Here is a 17,836-nt window from a genome sequence, read left to right as displayed (position 1 = left end):
AATGAAGCCAGGAAGGTGCCGCAATATATCCTGCGAGCTAAAATAACATCGATAAAATATTATGGAATCCTGCCTATCGGACTAAGCGACTGCACCATCACACTGCACGCCATCAATCTTGTAAGAGACAGCTGATTTAATTCTGAATGACTAATGCAAAACGGGAGATGAAATAAAAATGATCTTGGTAGGCGCGGCTCCCTCCAAGGTGGCACTGGAGTACCATCAAGCGTCACCTCTGCGCAAAGGGTAGAATGTAAGGACTTCATCATTTTACCGCCGGCCTTAAATCAACTCAGCAGTTGGTCTTCCCAGCTTGACATTTATCAGATGAAGAGTGGGAAGCACCTCCTAGTAAAGCCGCCACTGTAAACGGGAATTCCTGGCGAGGGAGGCGTAGGCACGCTGCAGCCGGGGAGCGACAAAGGGCTTTAGTCTGGCACATGGAGAGCACATGTCCCGGACTTTGATGGGATCCCCGCTGGCACCGAGACGAGTCACACGAGGACCTGAGTTTACTTTCGATTGGCTCTATAAAATGCTGTTTGCTGGCCGCCGTTTTCAACGTACACTTGTGTGCTTTCAACAAACAACGCTAGTGTGTGAGTGTGTGTTCCTTCAGGAGGTGTTTGCGCACCAACTGTGTACCGGGTGATAGCTTCATAAGGAGCACAGATGCTGCTCCCAATTCCTCACCGATAAGACAATCTCTTTGTGCTCGCAACGGGTCTTGTATATTCTTTCCTCCAATGTGATCCATCACCTGGATTTGTGTTTTTTTTTTTTGTTTTTTTTTTTTACTTTTGCCTGGGTGTGGGCAACCAACTGCTGCTTCCGGTAAAATATGCTCTGCATTACATCACGTACATCCTTGAAGCGTGTCATTTTTCAAACAACAAATCTCAGAGGAATGTTTTGTGTTTGGGTTATTAATGAATGGATGGATCGACAGACAGACAGACAGACAGACAGACAGACAGACAGACAGACAGACAGACAGACAGACAGACAGATAGATAGATAGATAGATAGATAGATAGATAGATAGACAGACAGACAGACAGATAGATCTAACAGCCTGTTAATGCTCGATCTTGATAGATAGATGGATAGATAGATAGATAGATAGATAGATAGATAGATAGATAGATAGATAGACAGACAGACAGACAGACAGACAGACAGACAGATCTAACAGCCTGTTAATGCTCGATCTTGATGGATGGATGATAGATAGATAGATAGATCTAACAGCTTGTTAATGCTCGATCTTGATGGATGGATGATGGATGGATGGATAGATAGATAGATAATTAAATAAGAAAAGCATCACCAATGGATATCGCAGTTCAACACAGTTCACAAGGAGCAGGAGGGGTGTGCACACTTTTACAACCCCATTACCTCAGTTGTTTATTTTTGTGGCTTTTTTTTTGTCACTCTTGATATACAGGTTATAGGTCATACAAAAAGTTTTTGTTTTTTTTAAATGATTCCCCTTTTCTCAGTTTTCTCACAAAAGCTTGGCAATTTAACAGGGGTGTGTAGACTTTTTATATGCGCCGTATGTCATCGTCACGTAAACCTCCTTTGTGACGTGAAGCCGGCGGCGAGGCGATGGAGAATCCCCAGCTACTCCTCCCCTTCCCGCTACGCCGCCTGCCAGCAGGCTCGCTGCCCGCCGTGATGACCATTAATGTCTGCCTGCGGCTGCGGGAGATAACAGGTGATTTAGGGGCCTGTACCTTGACACAGCCAGAGAGAAATAGCCAGCTGCTGCTTATCTCACTCTTCGCCATCCTCCACTCACTTTTACATTAAGCTCTCCTATTCAAAGCCATCTGTCTTGCCGCTCAGGCTTCGATAAAACCACTTCCAGAGAAGGCGTCGCTGACACCGGAGCGACAGGAGGAGGCGGAGCCAGCAGAATGGAATAAGAGCCCGGGGCGACACAATGGGGGCCCGGCGACAGGGGCCGCACTCACAAAGCTGCCGTACCTGATGGTGAGTGTTCTGACGCCACGCCCGGGCTAATGGCGAATCGATGGTTTTGTGGAAATGAATGCAGCGTGGTTAATCATGAAAATGGGCCGCAGTACATCAAGCCCACGGTGCGACGCAGGTACACCGATCAAATCGCTGCGCGCTTTTTCATTTATCACCAAAGGGACAAATAGTATGCCATTGAAGCTCTGGGAGGATTATATACGTCCGCCGTTTCAATTGTCATTATGGATCGGTCTTTAAAGTGGTGGTGATGTCAAAAAAATAGGAGGAAAACATAATCCGTCTTGCTTGTGCGAGGAAATATTTTCAGGGCAGGAAAGAACAAAAGTCGTTCAATCTTTGAAAGTTTTGTTCGGGTGCATGTTTTATGCTTTCAAGTAGATGCTAAAGTCAGTTAAGGAAATTCACTTGAGTATAACGCGTACTAAATACATATCAGATACACTTTTGTACGACGCAAATAAGCCACAAACGGCAACAATTTCTAAAAATCTGTTTTAAAAAACACCTGTTCCCATTTCAGGTACGGAGATTCTTTTATTGATCAAAGTTAGTTTGAAGTTATAACTCCGGCAAATGCTTTTCTATGATGAAACACAATTATGAATCAAAAAAATACATTATAAACACAAAACACAAGTTTATTTACCTTTGAGCATGTCACATGAAAAAGGCATTGTGGACGACTTACAAATTAGCGTAAAACCAAGTTGGTCAAAAAGCTTAAAAAAAAAAAAATACTCATCATCAGGACTCCTCAAAATAGCAACACAAGTTTGCAGCCCAAAAAATGCAGCAAAGCATTTTGGCAGTCCAAAAAGTGGTCAAGTGTCCCATCTGACCCAAAACCAAGATTTCGTGAAATGCCCGTAACGTATCAACTCGCAATGGAGGAATATACCGCAGATGCTATTTTTGGCTACATCTTTGGAGCTTAATGGGTCTGATACAAATTTGCAGCAATTGGTTTTGAGGGGTTAACTTTAGAAGAACAACGTGGGAGTTTGGAGATGTAATGATAGAGCAAGATGAAATCCAAGAAACGTTACAATAGAGGATAATTGTGGCGGTTTTCCTTCAATCATCCTCAGCTCTGTAATTATCGTGTCCCAATGTGGTAGCTGAACGGCCGACACTCCGCATTGTGTCTGGACGAACGGTACAGTATATAGCCAATGGGGTGAGCCGGGTGTCCTTTGCTTTTCTCTCCGCTAAGTGCAGAAGCAATTTGCTCTTCTACCGTCATATAAAAGGCTTCTGATTGCAGATTATGACCCAAGTCTTAAGTGCATCGAAAGGACTCCTTTTAGTTTGCGTGAACTTTGACCCCAACAATCAATACCAACGGAGTCCGGGGTGGTTTTACCGAGCCGACTGCTGGAAAGGGAGAAATTTCCAACTTGGATTACTGGAAAATATATTAAAAAAAAAAACACAATATTCGCATTAGTGTTGTATTTGTGGTATTTCAATTACTGTACTTCTCTGTGTACAAGTTGAGTTTTTTTTCCCCCCTCATTTTCAACCCTCATAGTGAGGGAAGTCAACTTAAACCAGCAAAACTCAAAACCGGACCAATTTTTTCCACATATATTCCCACGTTTTTTAATAACATTAAGTTGAATGCGAAATAAGTAATATCATGATTTGTATCAGGCTTAAAATGATTATATATAGCTCTAATTCTATATAGAACACATTCATTTTAGTGTTTGCATTTTCAAATGCACTTTCCTCATTGCCTCTTTGTTGTCAACAACGAAGCTGCGTGGATCATTTTTCCGGGGGAATTTGACACATTAAAAGGAAAAGACTGATTGACTTGTCTCCTTCAGCCCTTGAACGTGTGCTTGAACAATGTGTGTGTGTGTGTGTGTGTGTGTGTGTGTGTGTGGGGGGGGTGGGGGCATCCAAGGGCAAGCCACCACTGCAGGCACAACACCGGAAACAAGCTAAAAAGGTCAGATCATGGTGAGTACATTGACCAGTTTCGCACTGTCAAACTGTCATGTAAGATAGCATTTAGCATTAGCTAAAGTAGTTACACAACCACCATAATTTGTTATGAAGAAATCTCGTTGAGAATTTAGTGTATATTTGTGATTCGTTTTCATAAACGAAGGCTTATGTTGCCGTGATTAGTTTTGATTTCTTGACCAAAATGTGAATGTTTTTCGGACAGAGATGTCCATTTTGAGATTACTATGAAAACACTTAAAGCCTTAATTGAGGAGTATGAAAAATAAAAGATTAGTAGAAGAGGCACAAAAATGAATACGCCAAAACATGAAACGTGTTTTTTTTCTCAACTTGCCAACACCGCTGTCAACTAGCTAGCTACTCCCCATCAATTAGCTAGCTACATACAGGTATCATATATCATAAGCCTGATTTTCTGAAAACACATTTCATTTTACAGAATCTTGCTTTAACCGTTTCCTTCAAAATCGAACCACCTTGGACGTAAATGTTCTAATCACGAGATTTTTTGCTAAGTCATTTTCTCAGCAGCAAGCTAATAGCTAAAACACAAGTATCTGCAATGGAAATGAAGTGGTACAAACCTTCATTAAGCTCTTGAAAGATTCGATGGCTATTATCAGACACATACTTCAGGTGTAAAAGTGTTTCCGCATGAATACTGACGGCGTCAGTTCAGTTTTGACCGGTGCGCGTCCTGCGCAGCATGCGATTCAAAAGGCTAATCAGTGAGCTAATGAGTTCTCTCCGCTTGTACCAATAGAAGGGCCTTTGCCAGCTCAAGCGGGCCGCCTGCAGCTTAAGATAGGAACGTGCTATTTGACAGGTCAACCTTCAATCACGGAGCTAATGAAGCTGCTGAGCAGGCATATTCGCCCACAAATTACTCTTGCAATTATATTGGATATATGAAATCACTGCCGCAAAGTTGATTAAGGTTCTTTGTGTGTTTAACATGCAGTAGAACTCCTTTACAATGGAATCAAATTTTTCACAACAGGAGACTTTTGGCCATTGCAAATCTATGTCTCGGATGTAAACATAGAAAACGTGTTGTACAATCTACGATCTGATTCAAGTTAAAAACAAAAGCATCCAAGATTAAAAAAAAAAACACGAAGAATGAAATTTTCATAGTTACATCAATTCCTTGCATAGTTTCTTTCACTTCGCTTCATCCATCGTTCAGTTTTGTACTTTTTTCAACATGGCTGACGAACTATTGCTTATGGAAGTTCACTGGTACAAGTTCGTATAACAAATTTTATGTTCATTAAGTTATTCAATTTTATTATTTTTAGAAAGCCAGAGCCTCCCCTATTACTAGAATGGTTTGACCCAACTTGTTACTTTTAATGATTTATTTTTGTGACGAGATCTCTACTGTACTCCCAAAACAGGATGCTTTATGTGTAATATTTTTCTGTGGACAAATATTTGTTCATAATTATTTCTTTTTGACACTTTATGTTGATTTTTTTTGTGGTCAAATATTTATTCATAATTAAGTATATGATTTATTTTTGTGAACAGATCTCCACTGAAACCCCATAAAAGGATGCTTTATTGTTTAGTATTTTTATGTGAACAAATATTTATTTATAATATACATATTTCCTAGAACAGTTCTGAAATTTTATATTGATTTTTTTTTTTTTTTTTGACAACAGATTTCTTCTATGATCCAAAAGAGGACACTTTAGGTTGATTCTTTTTTTGTGGAACAATACAAATGAAGTTTGTCTAAAGGGTCTAAAGTTTCATAAATCAGACAATGACATTGCACTGGTTCAGGGCTACTTGGCTGGTACATCACTCAAAAACAGTGTACTCTACACTACAGAATATTCTTCCGGGGACATTCGAGTTTCACTTCATTTGTGACTTCGATAGAAACATGGAGCAAATGCTGAAATTGGGCCTGATTATCTGCAGCCCCGCAGTACGTGTGTACCCCGCAGAAAAAAATCGAAGAAAATTTGAGAAAAATTTTCCCCCTGACTCATCCAAGCCGCTTTGTCCTGTTCGTGGGCGAGGACAAGTCAGCGAGCGGGCCTGGTCTTAAATGAATAATGCACCATTCAAAGTCCCCACGACCGATCCGAGCCTCCGAGAGCCCCGAGGTACTTTGCCACCTCCGTGTAAAAGCTTTCGCCGCTGTGCCCTGTTGCCTGAAAATCATGTTCAGAGCTCACAACGTGCAACTAAAATCCTCATCAAGCTGTCCCAAAAGAATTGCAGCAAATAGGGGGCCGCTCGCACGCGAGGGTGTCATGATCAATATTCCTGGGAGTGCTCGCCGAAGCTGGGCTGAGATAAAGTAAAAACAGATGTTATCCAGAGCGTGTGTGTGTTTGTCAAAGCGGTAGAGGGAAAGATGTCGAGAATTCAACAGCAACTCTGACTTTATTGGAGACAAATGGAGGCGAATGCACGGTGAATAATTTACACAGGCCAAAAATAACATTAAAAAAACATTGTTGTCATCCTCCAGGAGAATTCTGGGAAACAAAAGCAACAAGGAAGGCTGCAGCTGAGCAATAATCGAATGTCGGCGCCATGATGCACCGCTTGATTCATAACAGGTTCATCGGCATGTATATTTCATTTCCGACTCTATTTTCTTTCATTTGAACAAATGAGTATGAGAATTATGTCATACAAACGTGATCACGCGTGTGCATAATTTACACGTTCGTGCTGCGGCATTCTCCACTGGCGGATTTTTTTTTTTTTTACCCTGCGGCTCAAACTGATGCATTTTTTATGCATGCGCTCAATACCTAAATTCAATTTTTACAAACTAGTACGAGTTTTTTGTTTCTGATTCCACAGTTGATACACGATTTCCCTATTTACACTGCAAACGATGCATTATTAAGCACAAATATAGGATAAATAAAAACCCAAGCAGCACCGAATGATAATGAATGTATATTTTTTTTATAGTTCAGAAGTTCACAACGCATGAGGATTTCAGACTGCTTGACGTTTGAAGTAATGACTCATTTCGCAGTGAGATCTGAAAGCAAAGCAGCACTCATTTTCAAATGATTAAAAATGCATGTTTGCAAAGTAGATGTACATGATTTCAACAAGCGGGCCCTCGGCAGCCGCTTGACCGACAATAATTGCGCGTGTTTTGAAATTCGATCCAATAATAGGAAGCTTTTTCGCTGAAAAATACATAAGACAGTCAGAGCCGCCTTAAACCTGCTCATGAGCCCCGGGGCAAACGCCCCCCCCCCCCCCCCCCCCCCACCCCCCACCCCCCACCCTCCGCCGTTTCAATTTGGATTATTCGGGTTTCCATTCGGGTTATTCACTTCGATTAGTGTCGCTAATGATTCAAGAATCTGTATCTTAAAATATGAAGAACTGAATCATTTTTTTCATGATAATACCAACAGGATCCTACTGAGTCAAATATTAATTCCTACTCAAAATCAATACATTGGCGACGTCTTCTTGATATGTTATATGGTGGTGTTTGTTGTGTCTTGGGTTCATCTCGGGGTTTTCTGTTCTCTTCTGTCCTGGGATTTTGCTGGTTTTGGAGTTGTCTTTTCACGTTCTGGGTTTGGTTCGTTTTACAGGTGGATTGCACCCTGGGGGCTATTAAAAAAAAAAAAACACAGATAAGCTGCGTTGGACTATAAACTGCAGGGTTCAAATCATGAGAAAAAAGTTGCGACATCCAAAATGTACGGTAAATGTAAAGGGCAAGCGAGGAAATGTATCTTCTTAAACGGTAGGGCGGGCGATGCCAGGTGGGGCCAAAAGAACAGGCTTAAATGATAACATTTAGCTTAAACGTTTTTCTCTTTTGTTAATGTTCTAAATGATAGGCTTTTGCAACAAATAATTGAGAAGCACTGATCTAAGGTCTGAATCTATGTAGTCTATGTTCGCAAATATCATATGTCTTAAATATGGATGAGCAAACAACTGTGTATGTTATATGTTAAATATTAGCCATGTAACATGCATTTGTGTTTGTTCATACTAAATTATCTTTAGGTGTGATTGGATGCGTGAATGGTTTTTCGCAACCAGTTCCCGGAGTCCCCCGCCTACTGGCCAAAAAAAAGAAATCCCTGACCTAAACCCCACCTAAAATGACCTATAATTGTCATTCAGTCAGACAACCGCCAGTCCGTCGCCAACTTCCGCAGTCAAACAACCCAAAAAAAGGGGGTGTCAAACTGACGGACACCTGACGGAATATCAACCATGACGATCGCAACCACATTTGAAAAACACACTTCTTTCTTTTAATTCTGTAAGATAAACATAGGACATTTTGTTATAGCCATTGATTTACCCTTTACAAGCGCGAGGTAGTGAGTACAAAATATAGAGAAAATGGATAGATACTACGAGAAAACAATCCAGTAGGAGCACAGTAAACTGCCAATGAGGCAATTGATTCTCTGCCATCCAAACTTATGGATTCCTCAAAAGACCTCAAAGTGCTGCTTGTCATCGTTACGGTGAGAGCAAACAATAACTCCCGCCGCTTTGTTGCCCTGTCGACTTTCATCTGCCTCTCAGTATCCATTGCAAGCATCATTCTTTGAAGCCCTTGGCAATTTTGAATGAAAATTTAACGTGCTAAAATGATGCCGAAACTCCTTGAGCTGCATGTAATGGCCTACGCAGACTTGTCCCGCTATTTATACCGTAAGCCAATAAAAATGTTGCACGCTCGCAAATAACAACCATGACTTACATAATTTGCCTTGCATATCGTTAATTGAACCTCCTCTGCGTTGCTTCATTTGCACAGTGGATTATAGAACCTGAAGTAAAATTGTGATGTGAAAATTGTCCCAGCAGTAGAAAATGAAAAATCTGAACGTACACCGTAAGATATACAGTATAATAATCACATATTTGCCTTACTCAGTGAAACAGCATGTGGTCCATTAACAAAGGTTACTTAATCATCACTTACACACAAGCGATAATCTTCAGGTTCATCACTGCATCTGTCACCAACAAGGATGAGTACACACTTGCGTGAATGTTACGTGGCTTTGTGTGTTGGATTTTTGTCACTTAAAGCTAAATATTTAGACATTTGAGATTTTAATTGCTATGTCTCCCGAAAGCCCGAAATGAGTAAACGCTTACTCAGTTATGCTCCGGATGTGTTGAATTGCAATACTGCTTTCTGTAAAAGAAAGCACTGTTTACGTTCGAGCATCGACTTGGCGAGATTTGATCTCATATCTAATGACGTTTTTGGATGGGAAAAATGGCTTCTGTACAAACATTGACAGAATAAAGGCATACGATGAGTCAGGCAATATGTTCCAATTAATTTGCTCTTACTTTGAAAATGATCATGTAATATTTCCGTCACAGCATTATAAAGCATCATATTAGATTTGATGAAACCCTTATAAAATCTCCCATGCTCCAATTGAAGTACCGCTGACTTATGCCATCTAATGTGAGTTTTTCTGCATGTCATGGAGAGACAAATAAAACTGTGTTTGTAATTTATAATAGTACTGTATGTAAATAATTAGGGCTTTTTGACCACTTTTTCAGATTAATAGTCCATTAGTCACAGCTACCCATACACACAATTTCATTCCATAAAAAATGACAGATCATTCAAACAGATGTATCTATTCCAGAAAAACATTTCCCCTACTGCTCCAAAAGAGCGTTCGGCTGTCATCACGATTGCCGGCGCCTCGATGTAAGGCCATGTATCAGCACGATACCGATACTAGGTATCAGTACACGCCCATCCCTGAACATAATGAACATAAAACCAATGAGTTCCTTTGATCCTTATATCAAACGCGGGACAGTATATGGTCTGCCCCGAAAGATAAAGCTGTTTTGCTCTTCTTGCGGTATTTTGTCAGGCTTGAAGCAAAACATTTCAGAATGTGATCGTTTCCTTATAAAGGTCACAGATGACAAGTGTGTCCAACTTCAAATACAGCAATGAAGTAAATGTGAATTCTAGCAGCTTCTGTTCACAGCACGCCGTGTGACTCATAGATCATCTTGAAGGTTAGTGTGCAAGCTGGGTTATTACCATATGTGTCTCGTCGTACAGTCCCACACACTTGCATAGAAAAGACTTGGTGAAAGGTTATTTTTGTTTGATTAATAGTATACCTGCGGAGACCCTCATGAAATGCATTACATGCCCGCCGCTGCGGCTAATTTCATCGACCTTGTTTGTGCTTAACTTCGATAGAATATACAGTATTTTCGTCATTTAAACTTGCTCCCGCTTATCCATTTCATTTTACCTGCGGTGTGTTTGTTTCTGTAAGTATTTACCTTTGAAACGGATATCAAAAAGAGATCAGCTGAGTGGAAACGATCTACCTTGAACTATCAACCCAGTCATTTAATGAATAACGCCGTCAAAACCGTTCGTTTATAGTAATCAAGAAAAGTGTAGCGAGCCTGTTCAGGTTGTAATGAAAACAATTTGCAAACAATCTGGGACAAGCAGCTTCCTCTAATATTCCAAAAATGTGTATTCTGGGTGAATATAAGACGCAATTTTTGCCCTTAGACTGACACGTGCAAAGTTTAAAAAAACAAGAGCCCATGCCACTGCAAACTCCTTTTTAATGGTTCAAATAAATCAGCAACTGCTTCCTATTTGATGACATCAGGATCAATTGGTGAGGTATCAGTAAAAGTGGCGTGCCTCAGGGGTCATACACAAGTACACACTATTTATGAAGCCTAGACTAGGGCTGAAGCTAGACTCAAGCTAGACTTTAGGCTAAAATCATGCGCTAACATGTCGAATACAACCAAATGTTGAACATTAACTTTTTTTTCCATGTAATTTGACGACAATTTAGAGGAAAATATAGTCCTCAACGAGGGTCACACCTTGAACAAAATTGTCCAAACACACTTTGGTGTGAGTTGAAAATCTTTCTGATTTATCCTTCCATTTGTTTCTATTCAGTTATGTTGGTTTGCGTTCATGATTCATGATGTCTAACAAGATGTTCTCCAAAGATGTTTCTTTTCACATCTTTGTTGCTGCATATGAATGCACGTGTGTATCCTTGTCAAGTGGTTTGTAAATAAAATGAATGAATGAAAGTCTCCCAGCAGGTCGATTGGTGTGGTTTCGTGACGTCATGTGGGCATTATCTACTGTATAGTGTGTTATTTTGAATTTTATCAAGAAAGCAATGAAAAAAAGACGAAAGCTCTTGAAATTCAACTCTTATGACCTATTTCTGTCATTATTATTCTTTTAACATTTTCTGATTTGTAGATTCATTGTCATCATTGTTGCAAAGCGTCAAATTTAGATTCATCTTTTGTCCAAATAACAACATTGCAGGTCTTGGTATCGTCTCATTCGTGATGTGGATTATACTTGATGACCCATCTTTCATAGCCTTGACTTTCACTTCACATTGTACATTGTCAAAAGTTCTAACTTCTTGCACTTTGAATGATTCCTTGCAAGTTTCGTGCTGTCAAAACTACAACCCATAACTTTGCACATTTTCATCTTGGTGACACGTTTCTTATCTATATCCCGTTGCTCAAATCCAACCCAGAATGGCCAGGTACTTTCTTCCTGCCAAGGAACTGAGAAATAGCAATGAGCACATAATCTCATTGGCAGAAGTAACATGATTATTGGATGTCACACTGGATATAACTTTGTAGTCCTCGGGTACTTTTGTGGGGTTTTTTTTACCCCACGGTAGGAAGTAGGAAACAAAACCTGGCAGCAGCAGGGACAAGATTCCGTTTGTGATTGTACAACTCCATTTAAGGACAGAGAAAATCCCGCTACCACACATCCTATCTGTGTTTGTGCATGTGTGGCTGGACCTGGAGTAAGATTGTCAGATAGATGCTACCCACCTTGTCAAACTGATGTATACCTACCTTATTTTATTTGTCTACTTTGTCCCCTTCTGTCAAATCCTGATGTATTCTTATTTGTCATTGTTTGCCTGTGCCCTTTCCTAGCAGCGGTTGGTGAAGGCACGTGAGATTTGGATTGGAACATGAAACAACATACTGCTATTGCAAAACATTCTACGCCCGGATTTTGTTATCTTTTTATACCGATGCGTGCTGTCATTGAGATGAGCCAGAAATAAAACAGATGATCTTACATGAGCTCCGGTGCCCAAACGATACAACTTCAAAATGATTTCCAAAAGCACTCTATTTTCTGTTGTTTTTGTTTTTCAAAACGCATCTCAACATATCCACAAAATGCTATCTCCGCCGTCCGTTTTTGCGCAAGCTATTGATGAAACTCTAAGATGAAATTTCATCGTTATATCGTTTGAAAATAACATAATTGCACTCGATTGGAATCGGGCACCTCAATCTCCAGTCTGGAACCAGCTTTCGCCGTCGCAGTGAACAGCATTTCTAAATGTGGCTCCATGATGAAAGGCGCACTTGATGTTGCATGACAAGATGAGATTAAACAAAGAAGTAAGATGTCAGCGACAATGTACGTTTTTGGGTTTTCACACAGTCAAGTGGTGTTGAGCCGGATCAGCTTTGTTTTCCTCGTTGTGTTTCCTTGGGTTCTCGTGTCATCTTGCGCTCTTCATGCTGTCACTCAGCGCAAGAGGAGATGGAAGCTTCCACCTGGAGATAATCCCTCAAACACATGATGTCATGAAAAGCTGTCACGTCCTTATTTTCCTCTCCAGGGCTCCGTCGTGTCTGTTTGACGTCGCAAAGTGTCTCATTTTGACTCATGAATGTTGGCAGATTATGTGGACCATAACTCTGACAATGAATTGCTCTTGGTTCATTTTAACAGTCATCACTTCTTATAATGGCCTTGTTACAATTAAAAAAAAAACAGAAAAGATGGATGAAGAAATAAAGACAAGCACTTAAATCTCCAGAGTGGGCTGCCAATGTTGATATAAGTATCAGTCAAAAGTTTGGAAACACCTTCAACTCATTACGCAGTCAAGAAACTACCTCATGCACATGCAAAGCTATCTAAATTATAAAACCTTTGAACTGTGAAGCAGACGTGCAAACCAATCGTCCAACTACAATATCACATGTTAGCACATTCTATAAACCTATAAAATGTGTTGAGTGAAAACTACTGTGGCAGGTACATGAATGTGTTACCTCAATCTCCTCAGAGGTTCAAGTGTGTCTTTGCAGCTGACTGAAGAGGAGAAGCCAAGAAATTTCAACATAAATCACCAAGCATTGTTCACTTCATGGGTATACACACGTGTGGCCGCCGGTTACCCTCCATCTATCGTGTGTGACAGGCGCTCAGGTGCCGCTCTACAATGACATTGTCGTGGGGCCCGAGCAGGTGGCCACCCCCCCACGCCCCCCCTTCCATGAACACCTGTCGTCTTCATTGTTTTTCCCACCCATTCATGTGAAACACACCTCACTCTGCCTTTCTGCCTCCTCCTTCTCCTCCCAGCTTGTTTGGGGACAACCAAGCAGGCTCCCAGGTGGCTCCAAGATGGGGTTCGCGATGCTGCTTCACGGCTCATCAGTCCGAAAGAATGCGCTGATGAGATGTGTATAATTTGTGAGTAATTTCACATCACAATGATTCATCAGACTGTGCTGTAGAGTGAGACAGAAACTTTAAGGGGAACTCAAGTAAAACCTTTTATTTACAGTCATACCTTTTTTTGTGAACTCACTAGTATAACAAATGAGGTTTTGATTAATATCGCATCAATGGAATACGAACTAAGCAGAGAAATCCAGCCGTTTTTATCTATTTCAGAGCAAGTCATTTTAGTATGAATTTTTGTTTTTTTATTTAACTTACGGTTTCAAATCACAGTCACAAAAAAAAAACAACAAATGCAAAAACATAAATTGTAAAACATGAAAACACATAATTGGAGTATGCGGGGGTGATGACGTAAATATGCGGCAACCGTCAAAACACTATAAACAGGAAACAGGCAAACAAACAAACAAACAAACAAAAAACAAATGAAATATATACCAAAAAAAATGCAGTAAAACCAAATCGCAATCACAAAAACCACGTTTAAACTTTTGGAGGAATTGAAAAGTTTGCAAAATATAAATAAGAGTTTAAGCATATTTGTTTTGACTTCCCCTTTAAAAATAGTTGATGCCTGCACTGACGCTCACACCTGGAGACAATTTCGTTTTCAATTACCCAGCAAAAGCCTGTTTTGGAATTCGTGGCGATAATAACAATTCCATAAACAATAAAAACATGAAAATAAATAATACAAACACAAGATGAATATTACATCCAATATGGCGTTGACGTCGGCCCAATTTTTCATCTATGAGTGTTTGTTTGCCATAAACCTCCGTACGATTGAAAATTTCCCCTTTGGAAGCGTGGACTACATGTGATGTGGTAAGTTAGTTTGTTTTAACAAAGTCAAGTTACTATCGTTCTTTAATCAAGTTACTATCGTTCTTCAAATACTAGTAAGCGAACTATTGGAGTGGGTTTGTTGACATTTTTTAAGGCGTTACAAAAAATTCTATCTGCCAGCAAATATTGTGTTGTTCGACTAAATAAAAAACCTGACGTAGATAAAATCACAGCGATAATGAGCCTAATTATCCTATCTGCGTTCGTCTCACATATCTTAATTGTCAGAACATTACTACTGCAATAGGGACAAAAATAAACCGAAATAACTCCATCGTTATTATTTGTTTTTTTTGTTTTTTTTTTACACAGTTTTACGTTCAAGTTTGACGCTGTGGGAAAAGCTAGTCAACACAGAAATGACCCGAAAGGTGAGACAAGCCTTTATCTTGCCATTTCATCTGACAAGGATTATTGATTCATGAATCGTTGTCAAGGTTTGACGTGCCCTTGAACGTACGCATTTGCATCTTTCATCCAGTCCATTTTAACTGCAGCCAAAGACGACCTGACGCCAGGGAAGGGCTGAATCCGTCACAAGCTACATTATTTATATTTCTTTCGGGGGGGTTCTTTCCTAAGTAGGATTTCCATAGCAACAAATTATAGCTGGAGGTAGACGTACTCATGCTGGACTTATCAGGATTTGTTTGCTGTCTAAAGAAAATGTTAACATCCGTAATTGAGAGTTAAACTACTTCCACGCAGACTTCCCAATGTCTTAAATCATCCATGCATTATTATTCTGCTCATAGCAGACATTTAAAGTGTCCCCCCCATCCCACTATAAATCCCGGTGGAGCTGCAAGTGGGCAGTCTGCGCCGCAATGAGAGTGACTCAACATAATGACTGTTTTGACACGTGAGGAAGGTATTTTTTCTAATTTGCAAACCCCCCTTGAAACTACAGATGGGTCTTTGCTGGACTGTCATTCAACTGGACTATTTTATCCCGGAGTGATCGACTAACGAGGTCCATACGCGGCAAGTGACAACAGTAAGTGAGGCACCCTCCCTTTCACTCTCACTTTTGGTTGACACCGACGACATTATTTGCCACACTAATCCGCTGTTCAATGCAGTGGCATCCAAAAATCTAATTTACAATCCCATTTGGGGGCCCTGATATTACTGCTGCACCTGTTGATTGGCAACACCGCTCTCCTCATGCACCCACCTGATCTCTCACAAACACACTCCTGCTGCCCGCGCTCTCAAAATGGTTTCTTGGCATAGTTTCCATAGCAACCATCCACTTCTATTCTGTTGTTTCTCCACAAGACGGAGAGCGGCTAATTTATCAAAATGAGGGTCTTTGATGATGAAGGAAGCTAAGTTCCAAGATTTACATAATGAAGGGATGCCGCAGCAGATTAGATGCCCTCTCTTGCTGATTATTGCTTTTTTGATGAATTTCTGTCCACTTGTGTCCCTGGCGAGTTCAGCTGCGCCAGGCTATTGTGTCCAAAAAGAGCAACGCCGGCGCGCATTTATCCGTCTATGTACTGTGATCTGCGATTAAACGGTACAGTTTTTATTTTTGTTGTCGTTGTTTTTACGATTTAATTTTTAAAGTGGGTTTCACAATCACAGAATCCAAAGCCTACCACATGTTTTTTTTTTCTTTTTTTTTCTTATGAAGCATTGGGGCAATGGTTCTCAATTGTTTTTTTGTTTTTGTTTCTACAAAGTCCTCCCTAGGAAAGTGATGACATATTGCACCCATTGCAGTGGCTAAAAATTAGATCATTATCTGTAAAAATTGTATAAGTAAACCTAAAATTATATACTTTAATGTAGGGCTGCACATTAATAACTTTTTAATCGTGATCACAAAAAATCCGGCTACCTACATGTCAAATCAAACACTTTGTCATCTTACCACTAGATGGCAATGTTTCACACATGTTTGCATGATAAAACCCTCTGCTTAACTCACCCTAATATTATTTACCAGTATGAAATGGCGTTGAGTTTCTCACCTAATTAATAATATATACAGTGCTAGCTGTCAATCGAGACCCATTTTGAAAAATCCAATTGGGAAAAAAAATTGAATAAATTCGGTTTGAAATGACCCAAATGGACATTTTGACTGCTAATTGATTAAAAATTGCTTTCAATCGCAATCAATAAATGGTGATGTGAATGCTGTAGTTTCTGCTAATCAAAACGGCCCGTATGTCCGAGTCCTTGAGGCGAACCTAGATATGCTCACAGTTCATCCTTTTTTAACTCAACATTTGTCCATCACCAGGTGCAAGATACGCATCACGTGGGCTTTTTTTTCCCCCCTTCTGTCTATGCTTTCATGCGTAGCAGTTGTCAATAGGTGAGAACTTAATCACACCCATACAGATGTGTGCAGTATTGATTTGTGGCTGTTGGGAGAGCGCAGCTCCAGGCCCTTCGAGAGGGACGTAAAACCCTCTATCAAAGCGGCCTTCTCGCAGGATTTATTCCCATCTGTGGAAAGCGCAAAAGGACGAGTGTGAGTTTTCTTTTCGTGCGGTGCAAAGGTGAACGTGAAGTACTTGTTGAACCAGAACTTTCAAGGGAGGCACACTACATAACTGATGTATAGTTAGAGGGATGGAAAGCTCTCCTCATTCTGTTGTGCGTACTCCTACTACTTATTATGGATTTATCTCAGCGCATCTTGACTCAAGATTCTTCAGTGTCGGTGTGTGACTGCTTACTAATTTTCATTTGAAATGACCCTTATTTTGTGATGAACTTGTTTCCTTTACAACGGAATGGAAGACGTGAATTTAATTGTAGCAAATACTCGAGGTGTGCATCTTTCCAACAAAAGACGATTCGATACGTGTCATTATCCGCGGGGTTTGATTCGATTCAGTGGGATTACGTTTCGATATGGTACTGCTCAGTTCAAGGGGATTTGATGGAATGAGTTTCTTAGGAGTCCGTGGGCGACTGGGTCGTTTGAGTGGGCGTCAGGCACTTATAAAAAAAATATTAGAAAAAAATATATAACTTGGAAATATGGAAAAATATAACTGGAAATTGGTGTTATCGATATTATCATTCTTTTAAGAAATGTCTTAACGGTCAATAATGTCATTTTATATATATATATGAACTTGTCAGGACTATGGTACTGTATGTCCCCTTTACATTTCTTTATAGCGAACGCGACGACCGATGTGACCTCTAACTTGAGCTGTCATGCAAGTCCTCCCGAAGAAATTTCTCGACTTGCTCATGTCATGTACGGCCGTCGCACGACTTTTGCTGCTTTTTCATGGTTGACTTCAAAAGAAAGCCCAAAAGTGACACCCACCTCACTAAACGATCCGGGGCAAAGCAGCCGTATTAGAAGCCGTTCCTAATACCCCTCTTAACACTAATCTGCGGGGAGCGCGTAGCGCAAAGTGAAGAAGGGAGGCCGTCCGAGAGGATGAGACGGGAGGGAACGCAAAAGTG

Source organism: Hippichthys cyanospilos, chromosome 20, assembly GCF_059441005.1.
Source record: "Hippichthys cyanospilos isolate Australia breed blue-spotted pipefish chromosome 20, RoL_Hcya_1.0, whole genome shotgun sequence".
NCBI classification, from domain to species: Eukaryota; Metazoa; Chordata; class Actinopteri; order Syngnathiformes; family Syngnathidae; genus Hippichthys; species Hippichthys cyanospilos.
Note: the sequence above shows the minus strand (reverse complement) of the source record.